Genomic DNA, 24,924 nt, shown 5'->3' with positions numbered 1-24,924 from the left:
GGCAGAATTCAACTGACTGACCTGGAGGTCCGGACTGGAGAGAAAGGCAATTGAAAACAGAAGGGGACTGTTGGACCAGGTGAATGCAGAGGTGTCAAAGGATTAGAGATCGAAGGGCAGGTAGAGATCAGATGCAATAAGAAAAGAGAACAGCAGGGGTGGAAGTAAAGGCAGCTGTGGTCATAGAGGAGCTATGGAGTGAAGCAATTTGAGTGACAGCAAGGTACAGAAGGTCGATGAAATGCAGGAGAGATTTGAGGTCAGGGTTTCAATTTTGATTAAGCCCTCTGTAATCAGATTGTCAATTTCGATAAAGCTTCAGCTCTCAGCAACCTCCAGTTATTGTCCGCTGTCTGGTCTTCCCTTTTTTAAAAAAAAAATTTTATTTATTTATTTATTTATTTATGGCTGTGTTGGGTCTTCGTTTCTGTGCGAGGGCTTTCTCTAGTTGCGGCGAGCAGGGGCCACTCTTCATCGCGGTGCGCGGGCCTCTCACTGTCGTGGCCTCTCTTGTTGTGGAGCACAGGCTCCAGACATGCAGGCTCAGTAATTGTGGCTGATGGGCCTAGTTGCCCCGCGGCATGTGGGATCTTCCCAGACCAGGGCACGAAGCGCGTCTCCTGCATTGGCAGGCAGACTCCCAACCACTGCGCCACCAGGGAAGCCCTGGTCTTCCTTTTAATGCAAACTTCTTAATAAAATGAGAAGTTAACATTTGTTGCCTAAATTTCCAATGATGTATTTCATTTGACATGTTTTTTCTTTTGGCCATGCTGCGGTTTGCAGGATCTGAGTTCCCCAACCAGGCACTGAACCCTGGCTGCGGCAGTGAAAGTGGTGAGTCCTAACCACTGGACCACCAGGGAATTTCGTCTGGGCTTTAAATGCAACATATCTAAAATCAAAATGATTGCTCCATCTTTCCTTTCCCCCACTCTTCAAACAATAGTTTCTTCTCCTTACTTTTGTACCACTGTTCCCTCAGTCATCCAAATATAAAAACCTCAGTCATCTTTGATTTCTCCTTTTTCCCTAGTTTCTAGAACAATCAGTTGCCAATTATTTTTGAGTCCTCTGATACCAAGCATCTCATCTCTCCCTCCTTGTCCATTTTCATTGCCTCCTAAAAACCCTCTATAAATCCTTTCCAATAGGATCTTCCACTACTTATCCCTATATATTCTGTATCCCCAGGTAAGCTGTATTACCTGTTACTTCCTGAATGTGAAGACTGTACAGCAGAGCATCTAAGAGCTCTGGTTTTGGAGTTAAACAGACCTGGGTTCGTATCCTGGCCGCCATGTAATTAACCTTTCCAACCATCCAGTTTTCTAATCTGTACAGTGAAAATAATAATAGCCATCTCACAGGATTGATGCAAGGATTGTAAAAGTTTGCATACACTGAGTACTGAATAAACGGTAGCTCTTACTTGTGTCATTGTTATACCGTCTCCTTTCCCACCTCGATGTCTTTGCTCATGCCATTTTCTCAGATTGAAATGCATTCATTCTGCCTTCACTTCCATCATCTTCACATATTCAGATACTTCGAGGAATTCCCTGAAGGTCCAGTGGTTAGGACTCTGTGCTTCCACTGCAGGGGGCACAGGTTCAATCCCTGGTTGGGGAACTAAGATCCCACATGCCACACACCATGGCCAAAAACAAACAAACAAACAAACAAAACACCCCAAAGACGAAAAACAAATTCTTCGAGGTTCAGCTCAAATGATTGTTCTGCCATGGAATCTAACCTAAAAATCAAAGGAATCTCCCTTTTCTCTAATACTGTTCCTTGGTCACATCACTATTTTCACCTTTCCTCATATTACAGTTACTGATATATGTGCTGTCCCTCATTAGTTCAGGCTCTTCGGGGGCTTAGCCAGCTTTGATTTGCCTATAGTGTCCGGCATATGGTAAGGGCTTAAGAAATTGTCAAATTTTGTATGCTGTACATATACCTTATAGTACTCTGGGGCAACTTGCATAACCAATGTATTAAATACATTTATGTCCATTTTATAGGATTTGGAACACTATTTTATCACTTTAGGGGCTTAGTTATACACTACTGACCAAAGCTATGACTTATTTGTGGTGAGTCCTTAGTAGGGTTTTAACCCTTAATTATAATATTATCTCTGTAAGAATATACAATCTGCTTTCCATTGCTTGATCTGCATCAATTGTAATCTATTATGATCTGCATCATAATGAAGCTTTTAGAAACAAATCAAGGCCAAAGGACTATTTCACTGCTAGAGTAGAGCCCCACCCTTAAAATATGTCAGTGATCAGCAAAGTACTAGATTCTTGGTACTCTTGTTGATGTTTTCTGCATAGTCTGTTATTAAATAAATGGGGAGAGGGAGGGATAAATTAGGGGTTTGGGATTAGCAGATACGAACTACTATATATAAAATAGATAAACAACAAGGTCCTGCTGTATAGCACAGGGAACTATATTCAATATCCTGTAATAAACCATAATGGAAAAGAATATGAAAAAGAATATGTATATATGTGTATAACTGAATCACTTTTCTGTACACCAGAAACTAACACAACATTGTAAATCAACTATACTTCAGTAAATAAATAAATAAATGGAAGGTGACTGCCCTCATGGTATTGCTAAAACATGGAAGAAGATAACTTTTAAAGAAGACAGGGTTGGGAATAAAAGAATAAGCACAAGTAAAATATATCACTTTAGCTAAACTAAATGTCATTTTAGTTGTGACTTTTTTTAGAATAGGTTTTAACTAAAATAGACTTTATTTGAAAACTGAAGCCTTATTATACCTTTCTGTAATGACTCTGAAACAAAAATAAAACAGTAGCTATTACAATTGAGAACTGAAGGTCTATTAACTGAGTGGGACTGCACAAGGCACAGGGTATAGGTGTAAGTACTAGTTATAAAGTTGTTTTCATTCTAATTTAATTTTACCATAATGTGCCTTAGAAGATACACCTATAGCAGGAGCAGGAGTGAGACCCCTGCGTATGATTATCTATAATAATCACCCTGAACATTTAGGAGTTTGCAACTTCAAAAGGATACACAAACTGCACCTGCTCCTGCAGCCTTCAAGCTTTACAAAAATTGACCAAGTATGTGAATAGCTCAAAAGAAACTCATTTTCACTCCAAGAAGAAGATGGACTTTAAGTTCTATGTGCCAGTGGTGTTCCTACCAGTGGTGATTTGATACTAGTATCATCATTAAATTAATGAGGGCAAGCCAGATGACTTGCCGGAGTGAATATATGCTTGGGGCTGGAGGGGAAAGGACAAGAAGTTAATATTTCCAGGGGCCAAAGTCAAAAAGAACAAGGAGTAATTACAATGTGATGAAGAAGTAACTACAATGGCAGAAAAGTTTTAAACAGGAGGCAATAAATCTGGAGCCTAGAGAGTCATAAGGCACAGGGCAAAGAATATAAGAATGTGACCCTGTCCTCTATTCCTGGCTTGTCCCTAATGGTTTTATTAGACTTTGGCAAGTCACCTAAGTACTCCCTTCTTGAGTTTCCTTATTATAAAATAAGGGGGAGGTGAGTAAGAGGGCACTGTGGAAGGTTAGAACTGGTTCCTTCCAGTTCTGACATTTGGTATTTCTAATCCGTCTGGTTTCTCTGAGGCCATAAGAGAAAGCAATAACTACTCCTTAGTCACCTAAGTTACAGCTAATTGTAGAGGCTAAGGTTTCTAACCAGCAGAGTTCAGAGTTCCATCTGGTCAATTATGAGGTTGGCTGAAATTGCGAGACTTTAAATCTCCTTTGCCCCTTCAAACTTGAAATGCCCACGCTACCTGAGCAACCGAAGTTAAGTCCTACTACCGCCTCCCGCCCACCAACTTAAATGTTAGGCATCCTATCTCTCAGTTCCTCAGTGATCTTAAGACTTTCATCCCACAGGTATTTTATATTCCACATGGAGGCATCATCATTACTGGTAAAGACTACAGGCTTTAAGAGTTGGATAGGCTTGGGTTTAAGGCTAGCTCCATTACTTACTAGCTGTGTATCTTTTGGTAACCTATATAACTTTTTTGAGCCTTTGCTTCCTCATCTGTAAAACAGGATAATAAAACCCTCCTCAGATTGATGTTATAAAGATTAAAAAATACATTTAATACATAGAAAGCACTTAGCACAGTGCCAGGGAACTATTTTGTCCAAAACTAGACATAGCAGAGTAGTACCAGATGGGTTTGAATCTTGATTCATCACTTACCAACTGTGTAACCTTAGACAAATTACTTATCCTCCTTGTGCCTCAGTTTTCTCATCTTTAAAATGGAGACATTAAGAATATCTACCTTATAGGATTGCTGAGAAGATAAAATAAATTAACATACATAAAGCGCTTAGAACAGTGCCTGCAACTTATCAGTGCTATTTAACATTTACTATTATTATTAATATATATAACATGTACATCTCCCAACACACCCAAATTCATTTTTTCTTCTTATACATGGTGAATTCATTCAATTGAACCACAAATATTTATTGGGTGCCTATCATATGCCAGGCAGCATAGAAAGATAGTCCCTGCATTCATGGTGCAGGAGAGAGAGAGGCAATTCAATAATTACTAAAAATAAAGTGTGAAAAATGATAAGGTAAGTACAGGCTGCTATGGGAGTATATGGCAAGGGTACCAATCATGTGTACTGGGAGTGTCACATCAGAGAAGCTCCAAGGTAAGTTGAAAGGTAATGGGTGAATAGGGGGTACCTGGTGTGCATTTGGTGGGGAGGGGGAATGAGAAGAGTATTCCAAATAGGAGGAAGAATATGTTCTCCACATTATCTCTTGCAATCTGTCCTATCGTCTTCACACCAGCTGTCTAAAGCCTGACCATCATCCTATCCATCTAAATCAGTGCTTCTTAAACTTGAATGTGTCTACAAATTATTTGGAGATCTTGTTAAAATTCTGATTCTGATTTAGTAAGTCTGGAATAGGTCCCAAGATTCTACATTTCTATCAGCTCTCAGATGATGGCAATACTGCTGAGACTACACTTTAACAGGGCCTAGGTAACTCCATCCCTGTAATACCCTACTTCAGTTCATTAAATTAACTTATTTATATGTGATTATCATCGGCACAATTATTTTACACATCACTTCCTTGTTCATAATGCCTCAATAGCTCCCCATTGTCTTTGAAATAAAATCCAAACTCCTCAGCATGACACACAAGACCCTTCATGACAGCCTCCGTGTATCTCCTGAATTCCCTGGCAGTCCAGGGGCTAGGACTCTGTGCTCTCACTGCTGAGGACCGGGGTTCAATCCCTGGTCGGGGAACTAAGATCCCACAAGCCGCATGGGGAGGCCAAAAAAAAAAAAAAAAAAAAAAGAATCAATTCTATGATTTACTGAATAATCACCAAGACTGATCTCTATTATAGCACATATCAGTGCAGATAGTATAATTGAACATTTATCTGTTTACATAGCAGAACTGCAAGAAATTTGAGGGCAGATATTATGTCTCATTCCTGGATTCCAAGCACATAGCAAACAACCAATGGATATGTACTGAATTTTTTAAAAATGACTAAATCAAAGAACAGCTAGCTCAGAGTAAAGCCCCAAATGAATAAAATATACCACAGGCACCTGAAGGGTAAAAGGAAAGAAAAGGGACTCAGGTATGAGTAAGTATTGACAAAACCATAAAAAGAAACTGCATCATAACAAAATTATGCCTAGTATCCCTAAATGCACCTCCTTGCCACTGACTAACCCAGTCACTGTTACAATTAAGCAATACAGAGACTATAGTACACTAAAGCAGGCACCAAGCCACCTTTCCCACTCCCTGCTAAGTCCTCTAGAATCTGGGAGTGGAATGTGGACTTGAATCCTCAATCTCCCTGACACAGCTAATAGAGCTCCACTTAGGTCAGAGTTCAATTTGCTGCATAGATAGCACCTCTAGCTAAAACTGACCTCAAAAAGAGATCAAGCTTAAACTTGAAAGCTTCTTCTTAAACATGAAAACAACTAGAGTAAGAGTGGACAAGCATTTGCATTCAGGGCCCTCAATTTTATCACAGAGTGGGAAGTAGGGGAAGGGTAGGAAGGATGCAGGATGAAATAATGAAGCATAATGCCATTAAATAAATGTGGAATGTAGACTTCTCACTACATTATTTTTTATAATGAACTTTAAATTGAGGCATAATGTATCTATAGAAAAAGTACATAAGTCAGAAAGTTACAGTTCGATAAAATTTCAAAAGTCAACACAGCTATGTAACCACTACCCAGATAAGGAAATAGAACTTCACCAGCACCCTAGAGTCTTCCCTCATGTCCCCTCTCAGTCATTACCTTCACTCCTCCTTAAAGGTAATCTCTGGTTCCTATCACTATTTATCAATTTTGCCTATATTTAAACCTGATGTAAATACCATAAAAGATGCATTCTTAAGAGCCTGCTTTTTTCCTGCTCAATGTTTCTAAGAGTTATCCAAGTTCGTTGATTTAGCAGTAGTTCATTTATTTGTATTGCCTGAAAGTACCCCATTGCATGACTATTCATAATTTATTGAAGCCATTCTCCTGTTGAAAGTTGGTTTCAGTTTGGGGGCCTTAAATAATAACGTGGCTATGTATGTTCTTGTGTATGTCATGTGGTACCCATATGAAAATATTTCTGTAGGATATAGGTACATAAGAGTAGAATTGCTGGGTTATAGGGTATGCATATGTTCGGCTAGGTAGATAATGTCAAGCAATTTTCCAAAGTGTTGGTACCATTTTATACTCCTACCAGCAGGATATCAATGTTCCAGTTGCTTCATATCCTTGCTAGTGCTTAGTATTGTCGGTCTTTTTACATTTTAGGCATTCCAGGTAATGGTGTCACATTGTGATTTTAATCTGCATCTCACCACCACAACTACCATCATGACCACAACCTGAGCACATTTTTTTATGGCCTTTATTTTGTAGAGGTACATTTCCTCTATAGCCACTTCGTTGAGGTTTTGTTTTGTTTTTTTTACCACGAATGGATGTTGAATCCTGCCAAATGCTTTTTCTGCATCTACTTAGATGGTCGCATGATATTTAGCCTTCATTTTGTTAATCACATTGATTGATTTTCAGATACTGAACCATCCTTGCCTCTCTGGAATAAATCCCACCTGATCATGGTATATGATCCTTTTTATGTATCGTTAAATTTGGCTTGCTAATATTTTGTTGAGGTTGTTGAGGATTTTTGCATCTATGTTGATCAGGAATATTGGCCTGTAACATTTTGTGTGTGTGTGTGCGTGTGTGTGAAAAAATATAAGATTTGCCATTTTAAAGCGTACAATTCAGTGGCAATAATTGCATTGTTGTGCAACCATCACCACCATCCATCCCTGGGACTCTTTCATTATCCCAAACTGAAACTCTATACCCATTAAACAATAACTCCTCATTCCCTTTCTCCCCAGCCCCTGGTAACCACTATTTTACTTTCTTTCTCTTTGAATTTGACTAGGTACCTCATATAAGTGGAATCATACAATATTTGTCCTTTTGTCTGGTTTATTTCACTTAGTATGTTTTTAAGGTCTATCCATATTATAGCATGTATCAGAATTTCATTCCTTTTTAGGGCTCAATAATATTCCATTGTATGCATACAGTACATTTTGTTTATCTATTATTCTTCCATCAATGGACATTTGGGTTGTTTCCACCTTTTGGTTATTGTGAATAGTGCTGCTACAAACATAGGTGTACAAATATCTGTTCGAGGCCCTACTTTCAATTCTTTTGGGTATATACCCAGAAGTGCAATTGATGGATCATATAGTAATTTCTGCTTTATATATATATATATATATATATATATATATTTATATATTTATTTATTTATTTATCTATTTATTTGGCTGCGTCTGGTCTTCATTGTGGCACACAGGATCTTCGTTGCGGCATGCAAGATCTTTCTTTGCTCTTTGTTGTGGCACTTGGGCTTCTCTCTAGTTGTGGCGCATGGGCTCCAGAGCGCTTGAGCTCAGTAGTTGCGGTGCGTGGGCTTAGTTGCCCTGTGGTATATGGGATCTTAGTTCCCCAACCAGGGATTGAACCTACATCCCCTGCATTGGAAGGCAGATTCTTAACCACTGCAAGTGGTTAAGTTCCCTGTTTAATTTTTTGAGTATCTACCATACTATTTTCTACAGAAGCCACACCATTTTACATTCCATCAGCAATGCACAAGGGTTCCAACTTGGAGAAGTTGGAACTCTTGTGCACTGCCAAGAATATTTTTATGCTTATTGGCCATTTGGATATCCTCTTATGTGAAGTGGCCTTTCAAGTATTCTGCCTATTTTTCTTTCAGGTTGTCAGTCTTTCCCTCATTAATCTGTTTAAGTCATTTACAGATTCTGATTATGAGTCTTTTGCAAACATCTTCCACTCTGTGGCTTCCACTCTGTTTTTTTTATCTTTGTTTTGAAATAATTATAGACTTAGAAAGAAATTTGTAAAAATAGTGCAGAGAGGGCTTCCCTGGTGGCGCAGTGGTTGAGAGTCCTCCTGCCGATGCAGGGGGCACGGTTTCGTGCCCCGGTCCGGGAAGATCCCACATGCCACAGAGCGGCTAGGCCCGTGAGCCATGGCCGCTGAGCCTGTGCGTCCGGAGCCTGCGCTCCGCAACGGAAGAGGCCACAACAGTGAGAGGCCCGCGTACTGCAAAAAAAAGAAAAAAAAAAAAAAGAAAATAGTGCAGAGAGCTCCCATATACACTTCACCCAAGATCCTCTAATGTTAACAACTTGTAAATGAGGGTAATTATCAAAACTAATAAATTAATGTTGGTAACAATCCTATTAACTAAATTACAGACTTTATTTGGAATTCAAAAGTTTCTCCAAATGTCCTTTTTTAGTTCTAGGACCCAACCCAGGATCCCACATTACATTCAGTTGTCATGTCTCCTTAGTCTCCTCCAATCTATGATAATTCCTCAGTCTTTCATGACCTTGGCAATAGTAGTTGACTAATCCTGAAGTAAAGCTATGCATTAATTGGATTTAAAACAAAACAAAACATCTGCTCATCTTTTCTGATTAAATTTTTAGTCTCCACACCAGTTTTACTGAGATATAATTGACATACAATATTGTATTAGTATAAGGTATACAACGTAATATTTTATTTTGTTTTGGGGGTTTTTAAAAAAACTTTTAAAAAGTTTTATTTGTTTATTTAATTTATTTTTGGCTACATTGGGTCTTCATTGCTGCGTGGGGGCTTTCTCTAGTTGTGGCGAGCAGGGGTTACCCTTCCTTGCGGTGCTTGGGCTTCTCATTGCGGTGGCTTCTCTTGTTGCAGAGCATGGACGCCAGGCACACAGGCTTCAGTAGTTGTGGCACACGGGCTCAGTAGTTGAGGCTTGCTGGCTCTAGAGCGCAGGCTCAGTAGTTGTGGCGCCCAGGCTTAGCTGCTCCGCGGCATGTGGGATGTTCCCAGACAAGGGCTCGAACCCGTGTCCCCTGCATTGGCAGGCAGATTCTTAACCACTGAGCCACCAGGGAAGTCCCAACATAATGTTTTGATATATGTATATATTGCAAAGTGATTGCCATTGTAAATTTAGTTAACACCTATCACCCCACATAGTTACAGATATCTTTTCTTGTGATGTTATCTGCTCATCTCTTTTGGTTACTTTTTAATAGAATGGAGATACCAACTTTATATGGTAATAAAGTTTAAACAATTTTAAAGATCAGCTAATTCAAGTTCCTTATTTTAAGGATAAAGAAGTAAAGAACTAGAAATATTACTTATCCAAAGTCTTACAGTATTATGCCTTTTCCCCACTGATTTTATTTGGAAGGTGATATATTTTTGTTTGTGACTTTTAATAGATTTTTGGGGTGCTTTAAGTGCCTTAAGTGTTTGGAGACCCTCTCTTCTTAACATGAACCAAGTGGCTCTATTTCCATTAAGAGATCAACAGGGCCTAAATGGCTCCTGAATTGCTGCTCATTTTCTAATTTTTCTGGAATGAAGATGTATTACTCTTATAAAAATAGAAATAAAGAAAAGAAATGTGTGGTAGACAGAATAATGCCCCCCCTAAGATGTCCACATTCTAATCTCCAAAGCCTGTGAATACATAGCATGGGTGAGGCTGCAGATGGAAGTAAGGTTGCTAATTCGTTGACCTTGAGATAGGGAGATTATCCTGAATTATCCAAGTGGGCCCAATATAATCAAAAGGTTCCTTATACTTGGAAGAGGGAGGCAGAAGAATGAGAGCCAGAGAGATATTTAAAGATGCTATAATGCTGGCTTCGAGAATGGAGGAAGGGGCCACAAGCCAAGGAATCCTGGCTGCTTCTAGAAGCTGGAAAACGCAAGGAAGTAGATTCTCCTCTAGAGCCTCTAGATGGAATATAGCCCTGTTGACATTTTGATTTTAGTCCACTGAGACCCATTTTGGACTTCTGACTTCTAGAATTATAATTAAATACATTTGTATTATATTTAAGCCATAGGCTCTGAAATTTTAAGGGGGAGAGGGAGAGATTAGCTGTTTGGTCTTAAATATCTCATTTTCAACTAACTACCCATGAATGCTCAGTTTGGCTAGCAATATTTTCATAACTTTTTAAATTCTGCACATTACAATGACTAACATTTTAAAAAGTGCTTGGGAATAAGATTCCATTTTTACCAAATCCTTATTTTGTATAAGAACACTGTCAGTGAGAGACAGTGTTAAGATGTGACTGGAGAGGTAGGCAGGGACTGACTGGCGACATAGGGTTTGCAGGTCACAGAAAAGTTTTACTTGTATTCTAAGAATGATAGGAGGCTACTAGGGATTTATGTTTTTAAAAGATCACCATGGCTGTGTAAAAAGAGAAAAACTAAATGAACATGAATGGAAATGAGAAGAATAGTTAGAAGGTCATTAAAACATATGAAAGATGATGGTAGCCTGGATGATGATGACAGCAGTGAATGGATTTAAGACATATAGGTTGGTGGTTGACTCAACTGGACTTGGTAGCAGACAATGTGAAAGGTAAGGAAGATGTCAAGAATAACCAACAGGGGCTTCCCTGGTGGCGCAGTGGTTGAGAGTCCGCCTGCCGATGCAGGGGAAACGGGTTCGTGCCCCGGTCTGGGAAGATCCCACATGCCGCGGAGCGGCTGGGCCCGTGAGCCATGGCCGCTGGGCCTGTGTGTCCGGAGCCTGTGCTCCGCAACGGGAGAGGCCACAACAGTGAGAGGCCCACATACCGCAAAAAAAAAAAAAAAAAAAAAGAATAACCAACAGGTTTCTGGCTCAAGCAACTGGTTAAATAGGGATGCCATTGTTAAAATGTGGAAGAATAGGGGGAAAATAGATGTGGGAAGAATATCAAGACTTTAATTTTCGCCATGTTAAGTTTGAATACAGAGTCTGGAGCTCAGAGCAAAGCCTAGGCTGGAAACATAAAATTGGGAGTTATGATTTCTTCCGTTTCTATAATTTAAATCCCATTTATAGACAGATATATAAAACCATGGGAATGGATAAAAATTGCCTAGAGAGGAGAAAAAAGCAAACAAACAAACAGAATTCAAGTCTGAGCCCTGATCCATGATCTACCATACAGGATAGAAGAAGAAAAGCCAGCAACTGAAATTTAAGAAGCAGCCACCAGAAAAGTAAGAGGAAAAATCCAAAGAGAATGGTGTCACTGAAATCAAGAAAGGAGATTCTTTGAAGAAGGAAAGTATGGTCAGGTATTTCAAATACCTGCTGAGAAGTTTAACAAGATGACAGCTGAAAATAGTCTGTAGGACTTGGCAACATGGAGGTTTTGATGACTTGAGGGAGTAATGGTGGTGAAAGCAGGATTAGGGAAAACTGAAGAATGACTGGGAGGTTAAGAAGGAGAGATGGTTTGAATAGACAAGTCTTTTGAAAAACTGGGCTGTGAAGCAGAGCAGAGGTACATTAATAACTAAAGAGGGATTACAAGTCAAAGGAAGTTTTGTGTGTGTGTGTGTCTGTGTGTGTTTTTGTTCACAAGATGTTTACTAAAGCTTGACCGAACTCTGAAAGGAATGACCCAACAGAGGGAGAGGATAAAAATGTGTGCGTCTGTGTGTGTGTATGAATGTGTGTGCGTTTAGAAGTGTAAATAAAGTAAAGAGAGGGGTAAATAGGGTTGCCAGATAAAATTCAAGACATCCAGTTATATTTGAATTTCAGATAAACAACAAATAATTTTTCAGCATAAACGTGTCCCAAATATTGCGTGGGACATGCTTATACTAAAACCTATTTGTGGTTATCTGAATTTCAAACTTAACTGTGCAATGTGTTGTTGTTTTTGCCAAGTTTAACAACCTTAGGGGTAAATCAAGAAGAAAAGTCTCAGAAGAAAAGAGAGAATGGGATCCAGGGCACAAGTACTTCTTCCTCTGTTATAGAAAGAAAAAAGAAGAATAGATGTAGCAAATTTACAGATGATGGTAATAAGATGAGGGAATTCACATCTAAGAGGTTCCTGCCCCCCAACAATGAGTCATGACATAACATCAATTAAGGGAGGTGTTGGGGGGGTAGTTCCCTAGTGGTCTAGTGGTTTGGATTCCGTGCTTTCACTGCCATAGCCCGGGTTTGGGGAACTAAGATCCTGCAAGCTGCACAGCACGGCCAAAATTAAAAAAAAAAAAAGGTAGATGGGGAGGAACAGCTGTAGGAGAACTGAAAAGCATTAAGAGACAATTGGTTTATAGTAATTTAAAAACAGACAACTTGGGACTTCCCTGGTGGTCCAGTGGTAAAGAATCCACCTTCAATGCAGGGGATGTGGGTTCGATCCCTGGTCAGGGAACTAAGATCCCACACGCTGCAGGGCAACTGAGCTCGTGCGCCTCAACGAGAGAGCCCAGGTGCCACAAACTACAGAGCCCATGTACCCTGGAGCCTGTGCGCCACAACTAGAGAGAGAAAACCCACATGCCACAACTAGAGAGAAGCCCATGCGCCACACTGCAACTACAGAGAAACCCGAGCAGACTGCACGCTGTAATGAAAAAGATCCCGCCTGCCTCAACAAAGATCCTGTGTGCTGCAGCCAAAACAAAATAAATAAGAAAGACAAATAAATAAAATAAATAAATATTTTAAAATAAATAAATAGGGCTTCCCTGGTGGTGCAGTGGTTGAGTCCACCTGCCAATGCAGGGGACACAGGTTTGAGCCCTGGTCCGTGAAGATCCCACATGCCGCGGAGCAACTAGGTGCGTCGCCACAACTACTGAGCCTGCGCTCTAGAGCCCGTGAGCCACAACTACTGCAGCCCGTGCACCTAGAGCCCATGCTCCTCAATAAGAGAAGCCAACGCAATGAGAAGCGCCACAAGTAGAGAAAGCCCGTGTACAGCCACAAAGACCCAACAGAGTGAAAAATAAAGTAAATAAATTTATCAAAATAAATAAATAAATAAATCCACTGAAAATCTACATTTGGAAAATTTAAAAAAGAAAAAAACAGACAACTAGCAGCCACTGAAAGTTTCTAAGTAGGGCAGTAATATCTCTGCAGAATGATGTGATAAAAATATGCTAAAGTAAGATACATTCAAGGGAGAATGTGGCTGAAAGAAATGAGAGCAACTTTAAGGTCAACTTGAAGATGGTTAAAGTCTGTATTTCCAGGTTACTATTACATGAATGAAAAAGAAAGGAAAAATTTGAGAAATTACATAAAGGAAGAACTAGCAAGATCTAGACAAAGATCTGAATCCAGAGTTGAAGGAGAGAGATGTTCCTATAATATATATGTATATGAGGAGCCATGTTCAACATAGTACATTCAAATTCTATGCACTCAGCAACTTACATCATTACCGCTTTTATGTTTGTGATAATAACCACTATGATTATTTTTCCCTACCTGACAATTTACTGACAAAAAGTTCTAATTGCTTTCCAAAATTCTTTCATCTTTTCACTTTTTCCCATGAAAGCCAAATAGGGAATATTCTGATGAGTTTCAAAGCAAAATCAATCAAGCATAATTATGATTAGGAAACAGATCTTTTTACATCCAGGGTCAGGATATAATATATTTAAGAGATTCCTTATAAGAAGCAAAAATTGTCCTAGGATCTGAACATTAAAGAAAACCTACTATGTGGATTGCCCCCCACCATCCTCCATATAACAAATAAATTACTGTCTAGCAGCCAGTTTTTGAAAGTTGTGTTGATGACTGAGCTAATGTCTGTAAGACACTTTAATGTCGTTGAAGTAAAGAATATATAAAATACAGTAGATTCTCACGATTCACAGTAGTTATATTCTAATAAAGTCACCACAAACACTGAATTAGCCAACACTGAAGCATTGGTCCTATGGGAAATACAGGGTTAGGCTCCTATGAGTCTCTGATCACATTTTTGTCAAATGATCAACAGATAACCTTGCTTTATATGTTTCTGTTTAAAGACACCTTACTTAACATATGTTGTTGATTCATTAACACTGAACTCACAGCCAACAGCACTATAACTCATGGCTGCATGAAGCTTATCTAATGCACATTTTTCTCTATAAAACACATCACAGCCTTTTTTGTGCTTAGGAACACTAGACAGCACTTTAGCACTACATTTGGGGGACATTTTAAACAGTGAAATCACCAAGAAAAAGCACAAAAATAAGTGGCACTAAGTAGATCATGTAAAGCAGGGGTCCCCAACCCCTGGGCCACAGACAGGTACTGGTCCGTGGCCTGTTAGGAACGAGGCTGCACAGCAGGAGGTGAGTGGCGGGCAAGCAAGCGAAGCTCCATCTGTATTTACAGCCTCTCCCCATCGCTCGCCTTACCACCTAAGCTCCGCCTGTTAGCATTATGGTGAGTTGTGTAATTATTTCATTATATATTATAATGTAATAATAATAGAAATAAAGTGCACAATAAATGTAATGCGCCTGAGTTATCCTGAAACCCTCCCCCTGCCTCCCTGGTCCATGGAAAAATTGTCTTCCACGAAACCGGTCCCTGGTGCCAAAAAGGCCGGGGACCACTGATGTAAATCAGGCCAAGTGTTTGAGACCAGACTTATTTTGCAAACAAATTAGTCTTAATTTGGTTATATTTGGTAGAAATGAGGGTAATTTTAGAGAGAAAAAGATGTTTCAATGAATGTTAAATCCCAGTTTTGATAATGGAGGTCTGTATTTACTAAGACTCACCTCCCAGATAGTTCCTTGCTGTTATGTTGTATTAATGTAAACTTTAATTGAATTATTAAAGGACACTTTCTAAGTTTGTTACTGCAGCTTATCTCAGTAATCTACCTTTGGATGAAGATCAGATACCCCAAGACCTGCAATCAGGGGATTATGCGTACTGGAAAAGACATAATTTAAAGGACTATCTCAAACCTGGACGGAAGGACCCTTATCAGGTACTCTTAACTAGCTCACGCACAGTGAAACTGAAAGGAATTGACTCTTGGATTAATTTCCACTCACAAAGGGCCCTGCTCGGTCCCTGCACTGGACTGGCCTATAGAGAGGACAGCTGACCTCAAAATCACCTTAAAACAATGCTCAAACAGAGGAGAAACTACACTTATACCAGGGCTAGAAGACGACATCAGGAGTAGACAGCTTGCCTAAGATTCTCAACCTGACTCGTATGATCATTTATAATGTTTTCTTGACTTCTTGGACCTCTGCATATGAATCAAATGTTTTTCTGTCATAGGCATGATCCTATGCTAGTTTTAAAAATCAATCCAATTGTTGATTTTGTGGCCAATTACCTGTGTCTAGTACTTCTGGGTTACTGGGATGGATTTCTCCACTCCAAGGCTCTAATTGGTTGGCTCTTAGGAAATTTGTTTATTTATTTTTGTTTCTTTTTAAAAATTAATTAATTAATTAATTTTTATTTTTGGCTGCGTTGGGTCTTCATTGCTGCGCGCGGGCTTTCTCTAGTTGCGGTGAGCGGGGGCTACTCTTTGTTGTAGTGCACGGGCTTCTCATTGCAGGGGCTTCTCTTGTTGCGGAGCACAGGCTCTAGGTACGCAGGCTTCAGTAGATGATGTGGCATGCCGGCTCAGTAGTTGTGGCTCATGGGCTCTAGAGTGCAGGCTCAATAGTTGTGGCACACAGGCTTAGTTGCTCCGCCGCATGTGGAATCTTCCCGGACCAGGGATCGAACCCGTGTCCCCTGTATTGGCAGGCAGATTCTTAACCACTGTGCCACCAGGGAAGTCCCAGGAAATTTATTTTAAAAGAAAAGTTATAGTCATGTTCAGGCCACTATTGATATTACTAGATGGAATACCCTCACCTGGCCAAGTAATAATGCCTGCTCTGACCCTGGCCATAAATATGAATTTTCCTCTATTACTCAAGTTCAGAGCAACAAGCAAAATTTCAGCCAAGGAATAAAACCTCGCACAATTATGGGATGGATTTATGTAGTTAACACCAAACTATGGTAATTTAAATTTAAATGCTCCTCTATGTTGAGAACAATTAAATCATATTAAGGATAATCAGTCTAGCAACATTAGGAAATTAAGCTGGGTGCCTTATGGACAGTGCCAACATATAACTTCCCTTAAAGATAAGGATTGGTACAGAACACACTAAGTCAGACAACCTGGACATACTGGGCCACACCTAATGGAAGTTCTTGGCTTCTTACTTATGACTTTACTAATACTGCTAGCTATTTTAGTTGTATTTCACCTGTTTTACAAAATTGTTGTTTCTTACATTACCAATGTGTGACTGAGCCTCTGAGAAAATGATGATATATAGTTCCATATAAGAGCAATGATTGTAATAGTGTAACTCTAGATATGCGAAGAAGCAACAAGAGAGAATATTTTCCTGGACCACAAGAGACTAGTAAGACAGGTGGTCCAGAGACTTTTTGCTACTCACAAGGCCTAGTCCAGTAATAGCACATTGAGTGGTCTATCAGCAAAATCTTTGCCAGACCTGGGAATGAGCATTCCTAGTACTGTGGGACAAAGTGGTCATGAAATGCCCCAAAACCATGGTCGAATTTATGACCATGAAGGGGCCCTGCAGACTGGAAACTGGCACTTGCCATCTACCTCTACAAAGATTAAATCATGTGCTGTTACAGCTGCTGACTTTCAGCACCCTCTGAAAGGAGTTCAGGATGGAGATAAACGAGGCACTCTGTGCTCTGGGAAAAACTGACAGAACAGGCCTTCAGATAGTTAGATTCTTTCAGGAGAAGATTTTATGAGCTCAAATTCTTGCATTTTCCCATATCTAGAAAAGCAGTGAAATCATTAACAGTGACATCTGCTTTAACATTGAGGAGGGAAATGCATTTGAAAGTCAAAATGGAGTAATGATGGTAAAACTAGGTGGATGTGATTTCAGATGCATTCATTCCTGTATTGCTGCAAACTTGAATTTTCTGAGCTATGTCAGACTCCACGAGGATTTAAAAATTCCCCTATATTCTTCAAAGAGATTTTGGGTAAAGACTTGAGAGGATTACACCTGGATCAAGGTTGAATAGAGGCCTTTCCAGCCAAAATGGAAAAAGCATCAGAAGTGACAAAAACCCTTCTTAAGGACATTATTAAGAAAACTCTCGCCAAGCTATGAAAAAAACTCATCTAAAATGGGACAAGGTCTTTCCAGTTGCTCTCCTCTGTATACTGGTGGCCCCTAGAAGCGGGCTAGGATTGAGCCCTTATGAAATTATACACAGGAGACCACTCTTAGCTCCTAAGAGTAAAAAGAAGAACATTTCTAACTCAGGAGGTAAAAATTAAACAGTATGTTCAACAGACTGGACAATTCTGAACCGCTACGTGTGAGTTTGTGTTCCACAGGTCTCCCCCTCACCTGGAAGCTACCTTACATCCCTTCAAAGCAGGAGACCAGGTGCTGCTGAAAGTGTGAAAAAGAGCAATGACCTGAGCAACAGCTTGAAGAAAAATGGAAGGGATCCTCTGAAGCTCTTCTTACTACTCACGCCTCTCTAAAACTGGATGGAGTATAACCGTGGGTACATCATACCAGAGTAAGAAGATTACCAGAGACTGACCAGCCAAGCCTGCCTACAGCCAGTAAGTGTACTCCTGAGAAGCAGACATCTCACCCTTTGGGAAACTTTAAGTATTTGTTCCAACAAGTGTAATGAAAGTTCTGTTTTCTTCTTTCTCATACCTTCTACCTATAGATTCATATGCTGATTCTTTCAATAATTCTAACTGCTAGATATGTGGTCAGCTTCCTATTTCTGGGTCTTCAGGATTGCCTTGATGGGTTTTCCCCATACAGGGAATGGTTTGAAAACAACTGGCTAAGATTAAGTCTCTCTGAAGTGCTGGTTCTAGACTGGGCTTCAGACTTATGCTCCTGAATTCCTAAGGAAATGAGATCTATTCTTTCTACTAAAGTTCTAGTTATCACTCCTCTTATCTCTAACTGGTTTTGCTGCACCAAAATGGTAGAACAAGGGATTGAGATCTTAATCATGTAAGACTCCAATCCAGGACTTGGAACTCAAATATTTCTAATTTATTATCTCTTCCCCCAAATTTAGGCAGGACCATGCCCCATCTCAGCAGGAAGTAGTTAGCATGTTTATCGCTCTTTCCCTAAAAGATCTTGGGAAAGATAAAACTGAAATGGGGATTAAAACTGAGTCCCCTTAAAACCGAGCTCCTCTGCTGAGTTTATGATTAACATTCCTATCCAAAATGATTATTCCTTCCTTGTCCAACACCTGTTCTCCTCAAGATTGGGGAGTTTCAAAGAAAAGGGGAGATTGATACTGAGCAGGGCTCTGTGGGGCTCCTGGGCACAAAGTCTTTCTGTGTCCCCCATTTCTTTGATCGCAGGAAATAGCCTTCATTTAGCTTCCATGACCTTCCCCAACTTCCAACGGGCAGATTCAAGCAGTTGTTAATTAGGGAAGGGAGGGGGATGCAAGACAATGGAGAAACAAACTGTCAAGAGAAACAATAGTGCAGCCTTGGGGCAAGGTCCTGGTTCCCCATCAATGGATACACACAAAGATACTTTTGAGCTGTTTTGAAGATACTGAAACCCCCTCCAGGTGGGAGAAGTTGATGATTAACGATAAATGATGGTATGCTGCCCACAAGCACCTAGACCCCAGACCAGCTGGACCCTGAAGGTTGATGATGCTGACTCCTACCTACCTCACCACCAATCCATCAGAAGAATGCAAGCCCATTACTGCCTTGATCCTTATCACCTACCCATGACCACGAGCCCTGTCTATAAAACCTCTCCCTATTTCCCAGGGAGAGGGACCCAGTTCTTAGGGCATTAGCCTGCACTGTTTCTTCTTTGTCTGGCAAAGAATAAAGCTACTCTTCCTTTCTCTTCCAAAACTCTGTCTCTGTATCTCATTTTAGCATCGGTGTACAGAGAGCCAATATTCTGGCATCAAACTCTTCCAGAAAAACCACAAATGAAAAACTGAATAAAACAGAAAGACAAACCTTTAGGATTAGAGGTAGAGTCTACTCAGGAGTTATAAATTTTGTTGAAATAATTAGTAGACAGTAATGGGGCCTGCTGTTCTTCTAAAAATAATAAGACTCTCCTTTAATTCTAATTCAGATAGGTACCTGACAAGGAGAGAAAGAAAAAAATCTACATGACCTTCATGGTGGAAATCCCAAACCTATCAGGAAACAGGGCAGCCAGTGCAATCTGAAAGCCCAGAGATCCAATGATTGATACCTGATTCTGAGCTGTTCTGCTTTTTTTTTTCTCTCTTTTTTTGTCAAGAACATAGAGGCATGGGCATTCATAAAGAGATCCTTGCTAAGGGATTTATGCAACAAAGTAATCTTAGGAGAAAACTGGTTCTAAATTCTGATAGTCAACAACTCTACTCAACTACTTATCTACTTGTCCCACAGTTCAGTGTAGAATCCAGGGAACTTAGTCTTTTTATAGGAAAATATACTCTGACCCACCCATTCAATGAGGCCCTTTAATTCAAGAAACTGAAACCTACCTCTCTGACTAACCAGTGCAACAGAGGGCCATTTTCTTAAGGTAGTCATCAAAATTATCAAGGATATTCTTTTTTTTTTTTAAATGCAAAATGGGTAATTTTTTAATTTATTGGTACTTATAAACGAACCAGCCAACTGGTAGTATTATGATGTGGAAAAATCAAGACATCTTTCTACAAATACTAGAGTGGTGGAAAAAATTAGGGGTTGTAGTAAAATAGCAAAAAGGAGTAGAGAAAATCAATGAAGCACATTGTAGCTTAACCCTTCACCTTAACAACTGAGGTTCTTAACAAGTAAAGCCTCCCTATCCCAGAAAATATGAATAATCCTTCATCACACATCTTTGTACTTTTGCTCTCTATTCTTGAGGTTAGGTTCTAGATCCTAAAGATATCCAAAAAATAGTATTATAACCTAGTTATCTATAGCCGCCAGTCATCTTTTATCATGTTGTCCGTAGAAGCCAATGCTTCTGAAACCTCTTTGATTAGACACCAATCATACACCCCCAAACTGACACAAAAGGCACAATGAAAAGCAGCTTATCAAGGCAGAGAGAGACGTAATTGTAAAAGAAAAATTCTAGGGAAGTAATACAGTCACGGTTCAAATTGAGATTGAATAATACAGCCATCGTTACAAATCTTCAGGCTGTATGTTCAGAGAGTTATTGGGGAATAAATCCATGATTTGCTGTTGGGAATTTAAATACTTAGCAGTTTGCTGTATTATGTTATAGCTTTCCCCAGCAGTTTCCAAGGTGGCCTCCAAATCACTGACAGGAGAATTTTGCTGGGACTGGATCTGGGGCTGCAGGAATTCCTCAACATAGTTGTTGAATTGATTGTTCCAAGTCTGGTTATTCCAGGCTTGGGGGCACCAGGTCTGACTGTTCCAGCTCTGGTTCCTCCAGGTCTGACTGTTCCAGCTCTGGTTCCTCCAGGTCTGACTGTTCCAGCTCTGGTTGCTCCAGGACTGACTGTTTCAGCTCTGGTTGCTCCAGGACTGACTGTTCCAGCTCTGGTTGCTCCAGGACTGACTGTTCCAGCTCTGGTTGCTCCAAGTTGGGTTATTCCAGGTCTGGTTACTCCACATGGGCAGGTTTCCGGAAGAGTTCGCCAGGCATTCTTGGTGGGAGGAATAGAAGCCCGGGTATTCTGTAGTTGCTGGGCCCTGAGTCACAGTGTTGCTCTTCCTCGGCCAGTTGTTTTTCTGCCACCTCTTACATTTCATTCTCTGGTTCTGGAACCAGGTCTTAACCTGTTTGTAGCTAAGGTTCAGGATGTTGGAAAGTTCTTGCATTTGCTGGAGGCTGAGGTATTTCTGCCTCTGAAATCTGTCATTGAGCACACACAGCTGCGTCTGAGAGAACACGGTTCTGGTCTTCTGCTTCTTGACCAGGACCTTCTCTTCCTTCTTCTCTTTGCTCTTGTCTGCAGCCGTGGTCAGTAGTTTTACTCTGGGGCTTGTGGAAGAATCAGGACTGTCCAGTCTCCATGTCGTGGGTCTCAGCAGATGACATTTGCAAGGACACATAATTTTCTTCAGGCCCATAAATCTCAGGCATTGGTGAAGATTCTCTAGAATTGGATGCTTCGGGGCCACACAGGCTTTGGGGATAAGCTGGGTCCACACTCATGTTGTTGAATTGAAGGAGAGGGAGAAAACCAAAGAGCTAGATAGATGGTAGGAAAAGTCCAGGCTTAAGAAGCTAGGTAGAAGAGCTTAGAGAAAGGTGAAGATCTCCAGGTGTAAAAGTATTAAAAACATGGGATGAAGGGACGTCACCTGTGTGATAACAGAAGCCTACCAGCCCAATGTAGGAAAATGACCATCAAGGATATTCTGATTGTGGGATAACAAGACCATATTAGCTCTCAAAAGAAGAGTGATTTGAAGGTCATCATTGTGCTACCCAACACAGGGCAAAAAGAGTGCATGACATTTTTCCAGGTGCAACCTAACTTTGGGAGGACTAGATTCTCTATGGTAAAAATTTTTACTTTTGTCAAAATATTTGGGAAATCTCTAAACTGACTACTGTTTAGAACTCCCAGATCATCTATTATGGTGACTAACATATCCCTAGTACTTACAATGAGACTTGCTTCAAACGTATTACCGAGGGAGTGAAATGAAGTAATACACAGCACATATACCCAAGGAGTAATGTCTAGGGATGGTGGTACTCTGTTTATAAAATCCTGGGTATCAAGTTAAAACACAGACAGACAAAGAATAAAGTTCTTCCTAGATTCAAAAAAGTCAGCTCAAGAGCTCACTCTTAAGGAAAGAAAGGGAAAGCAGAAGAACTATAGCTGAACACAAATAAATACAGAATGTGTGTGCAAACTAAATTCAATTAGCAATTACCATTCTAAGGTAACCTGAAGAAAATGACAAAGAACACAATCAAGATTGTAAGTGCGTGGAGTTGTATAAAACATTTTATACACAATCCAAGTTCATCCTTTAGGTCTCAGCTCAAATGTCACCTCTTCAAGGCCTTCCCTGATCATCCTATCTGGCCCTGCCCCCATCACTCTGAATCACTACCTTATTTTATTTTCTTCAGTTATCACTATCTGAAATTACTTTTTTTTTCTCCTCCCCATTCTGGAATTTAAGCTTTAAGAGGGCAGGGACCTTATCTGTATTGTTCACCTAGCATAATATCTGATACATACAGGCATTCAATATATATTTATTGAAAATATATGGCCTCTACCTCGGAAGGCCTAAAGTTCAGTAGCAAGAGAGATTACAATAACAACCAAAGAGCTGCAGGAACACAGCTCAACACCTGTGAGATCTGTGAAGGCTTCACTGAGGAAATAATATTAGATTTGGGACTTGAAGAAATAATAAGTTATACATAACTCTGTAAGTCTCCAAACTGTCACGGTGCTTTATGTCTTCATGTTTTTAATAGCAACAACAACAAAAAAGATACTAGTTATAAAGAGAAAACTGACAGCAGAGTATTTTCTGGTGGAAGGAAACATAAAATAGCAAAATGGCTTAGATCACGTGTCTTAATTTTTTTAGGGCCATGAGACCCTCCTTAGAAAATATGATGAAAGTCACATACCCTCTCTCTAGAATCTACAGTGTTTGGTGTCTGCTTACACAAAATTTGGTATACAATTTCAAAGAGTTCACAGATCTATTCAGATTGACAATCTGAATTCACTTAGGCCTAGGTGAAGACAATAAATCCTCCAAACAGTAATTATGGAACTGGAGGGAAAAAAAGAAGAACAAAGTCTATCATTTATTGTATATACATTTACTATATGCCAAGCAGCACTGCAAGAGATTATATACATGACTCATTTAATCCTCAGGACGGTCCGAAAGATAGGTTTTTTTAAATCTAGATTTTATTTTTTGATTTGTTCATTTGTTTTTCACTAGGTAACAAAGGTTCATGGCACAAACTTCAAGAGACATAAAGATTATATTGTGAAAAGTAAGTCTCTCTTTCTGTCCCTTTCCTTCAGCACCAGATTATCCACTCTAGAGGGAAATTCTCCTACTTGCACATTCTTAGAGCCATCTTTTGCATATAAGCAAATAGGTTAAGTAACTGACTCAAGATTATTACACTTATAAGAGGCAGAGCTAAGACGTAAATCTAGGTACATATATGTTTGTGTGAGTATTTTTAATTAATTAATTTATTTATTTATTTTGGCTGCATTGGGTCTCCGTTGCTGCACGTGGGCTTATCTCTAGCTGCGGCGAGCGGGGTCTACTCTTCCTTGCGCTGTGCAGGCTTCTCATTGCGGTGGCTTCTCTTGTTGCGGAGCACTGGCTCTAGGCACGTGGGCTTCAGTAGATGTGGCACGCAGGCTCAGTAGTGTGGCTCGCGGGCTCTAGAGCGCAGGCTCAGCAGTTCTGGCACACGGACGTAGCTGCTCTGTGGCATGTGGGATCTTCCCAGACCAGGGCTCGAACCTATGTCCCCTGCATTGGCAGGTGGATTCTTAACCACTGCGTCACCAGGGAAGTCCCTGTGTGTATCTTTGTTTCTTTTTCTACACAAATAGTAGCATGTCAGGAATTCCTTGGCGGTGCAGCATTTAGGAAGCCCTGCTTCCATTGCAGGGGTTGTGGGTTCAATCCCTGGTCCAGGAACTAAGATCCTGCATGCTGCACAGTGCGGCCAAAAAAAAAAAAAAAAATGTAGCATGTCGTACATAAACCTTCCCCCGCCAACATTACCTTGAAGATTGTTCCATATCAGTATTTATAGAGCTGCCTCATTCAAAAAACTCCTGAACATTATTCTATTCTATACGTGTACCAATATTTATTTACCAGTCCCCTAACAATGGACATTTAGATCATTTCCTACCTTTTCCTATTTGCATATCACCATGATAATACTATAATGAATATTCATCTTTATATGGTATTTCATACATATGTGAGAATATCTATAGGATAAATGTCTGGAAGTATAAGTTATTATTCTCTTTTTTGGAAAAAAATGACTTTTGCCACTCACCCCACCCCAAAATCTGGATGCAGTAAGGAAGGAGAGGAGTGTGTCTACCAGCCAGAAACTAGCCAATTACTTCACCTTAGTTTTTCAGGCTTACTTGTATACATGGGTATAACTCAATACCCCTTTTCCATCTTTTCAGAAGTTGTGTTGTAATCCATAGGGGAGGGAGGCCCTGGTACTCAAAGTAGATTAATGTATAGTATTTATTTGAAAAGCTCTGAAGTATAAAATGGTACTTGGATGTAAAAGTAAACAGGGTAAAAAATACAACTGAGGGACTTCCCTGGTGGCGCAATGGTTAAGAATCTGCCCGCCAATGCAGGGGACATGGGTTTGA

The 24,924-nt window shown here is 40.0% G+C and overlaps 1 protein-coding gene and 1 pseudogene across 2 annotated transcripts in view; both read right to left on the bottom strand.

The window, feature by feature from the left end:
• Positions 1-24,924, bottom strand: part of AHCYL2 (adenosylhomocysteinase like 2) — a gene marked incomplete at both ends in the record, with an annotated part of 182,515 nt that overhangs the window by 69,569 nt on the left and 88,022 nt on the right. The gene's annotated exons all lie outside the window — the stretch shown is intronic.
• LOC307057938 (homeobox protein NANOG-like) lies at positions 20,711-21,713 on the bottom strand (annotated as a pseudogene). The gene is made up of 2 exons: positions 21,065-21,713; positions 20,711-20,929 (listed from the first exon to the last, which is right to left on the bottom strand). The product of its transcript is annotated as a homeobox protein NANOG-like (transcript).

This window comes from Hyperoodon ampullatus, assembly GCF_949752795.1.
Source record: "Hyperoodon ampullatus genome assembly, chromosome: 9".
Classification (NCBI taxonomy): Eukaryota; Metazoa; Chordata; class Mammalia; order Artiodactyla; family Ziphiidae; genus Hyperoodon; species Hyperoodon ampullatus.
Note: the sequence above shows the minus strand (reverse complement) of the source record. Positions and strands in the feature narration are given on the sequence as shown.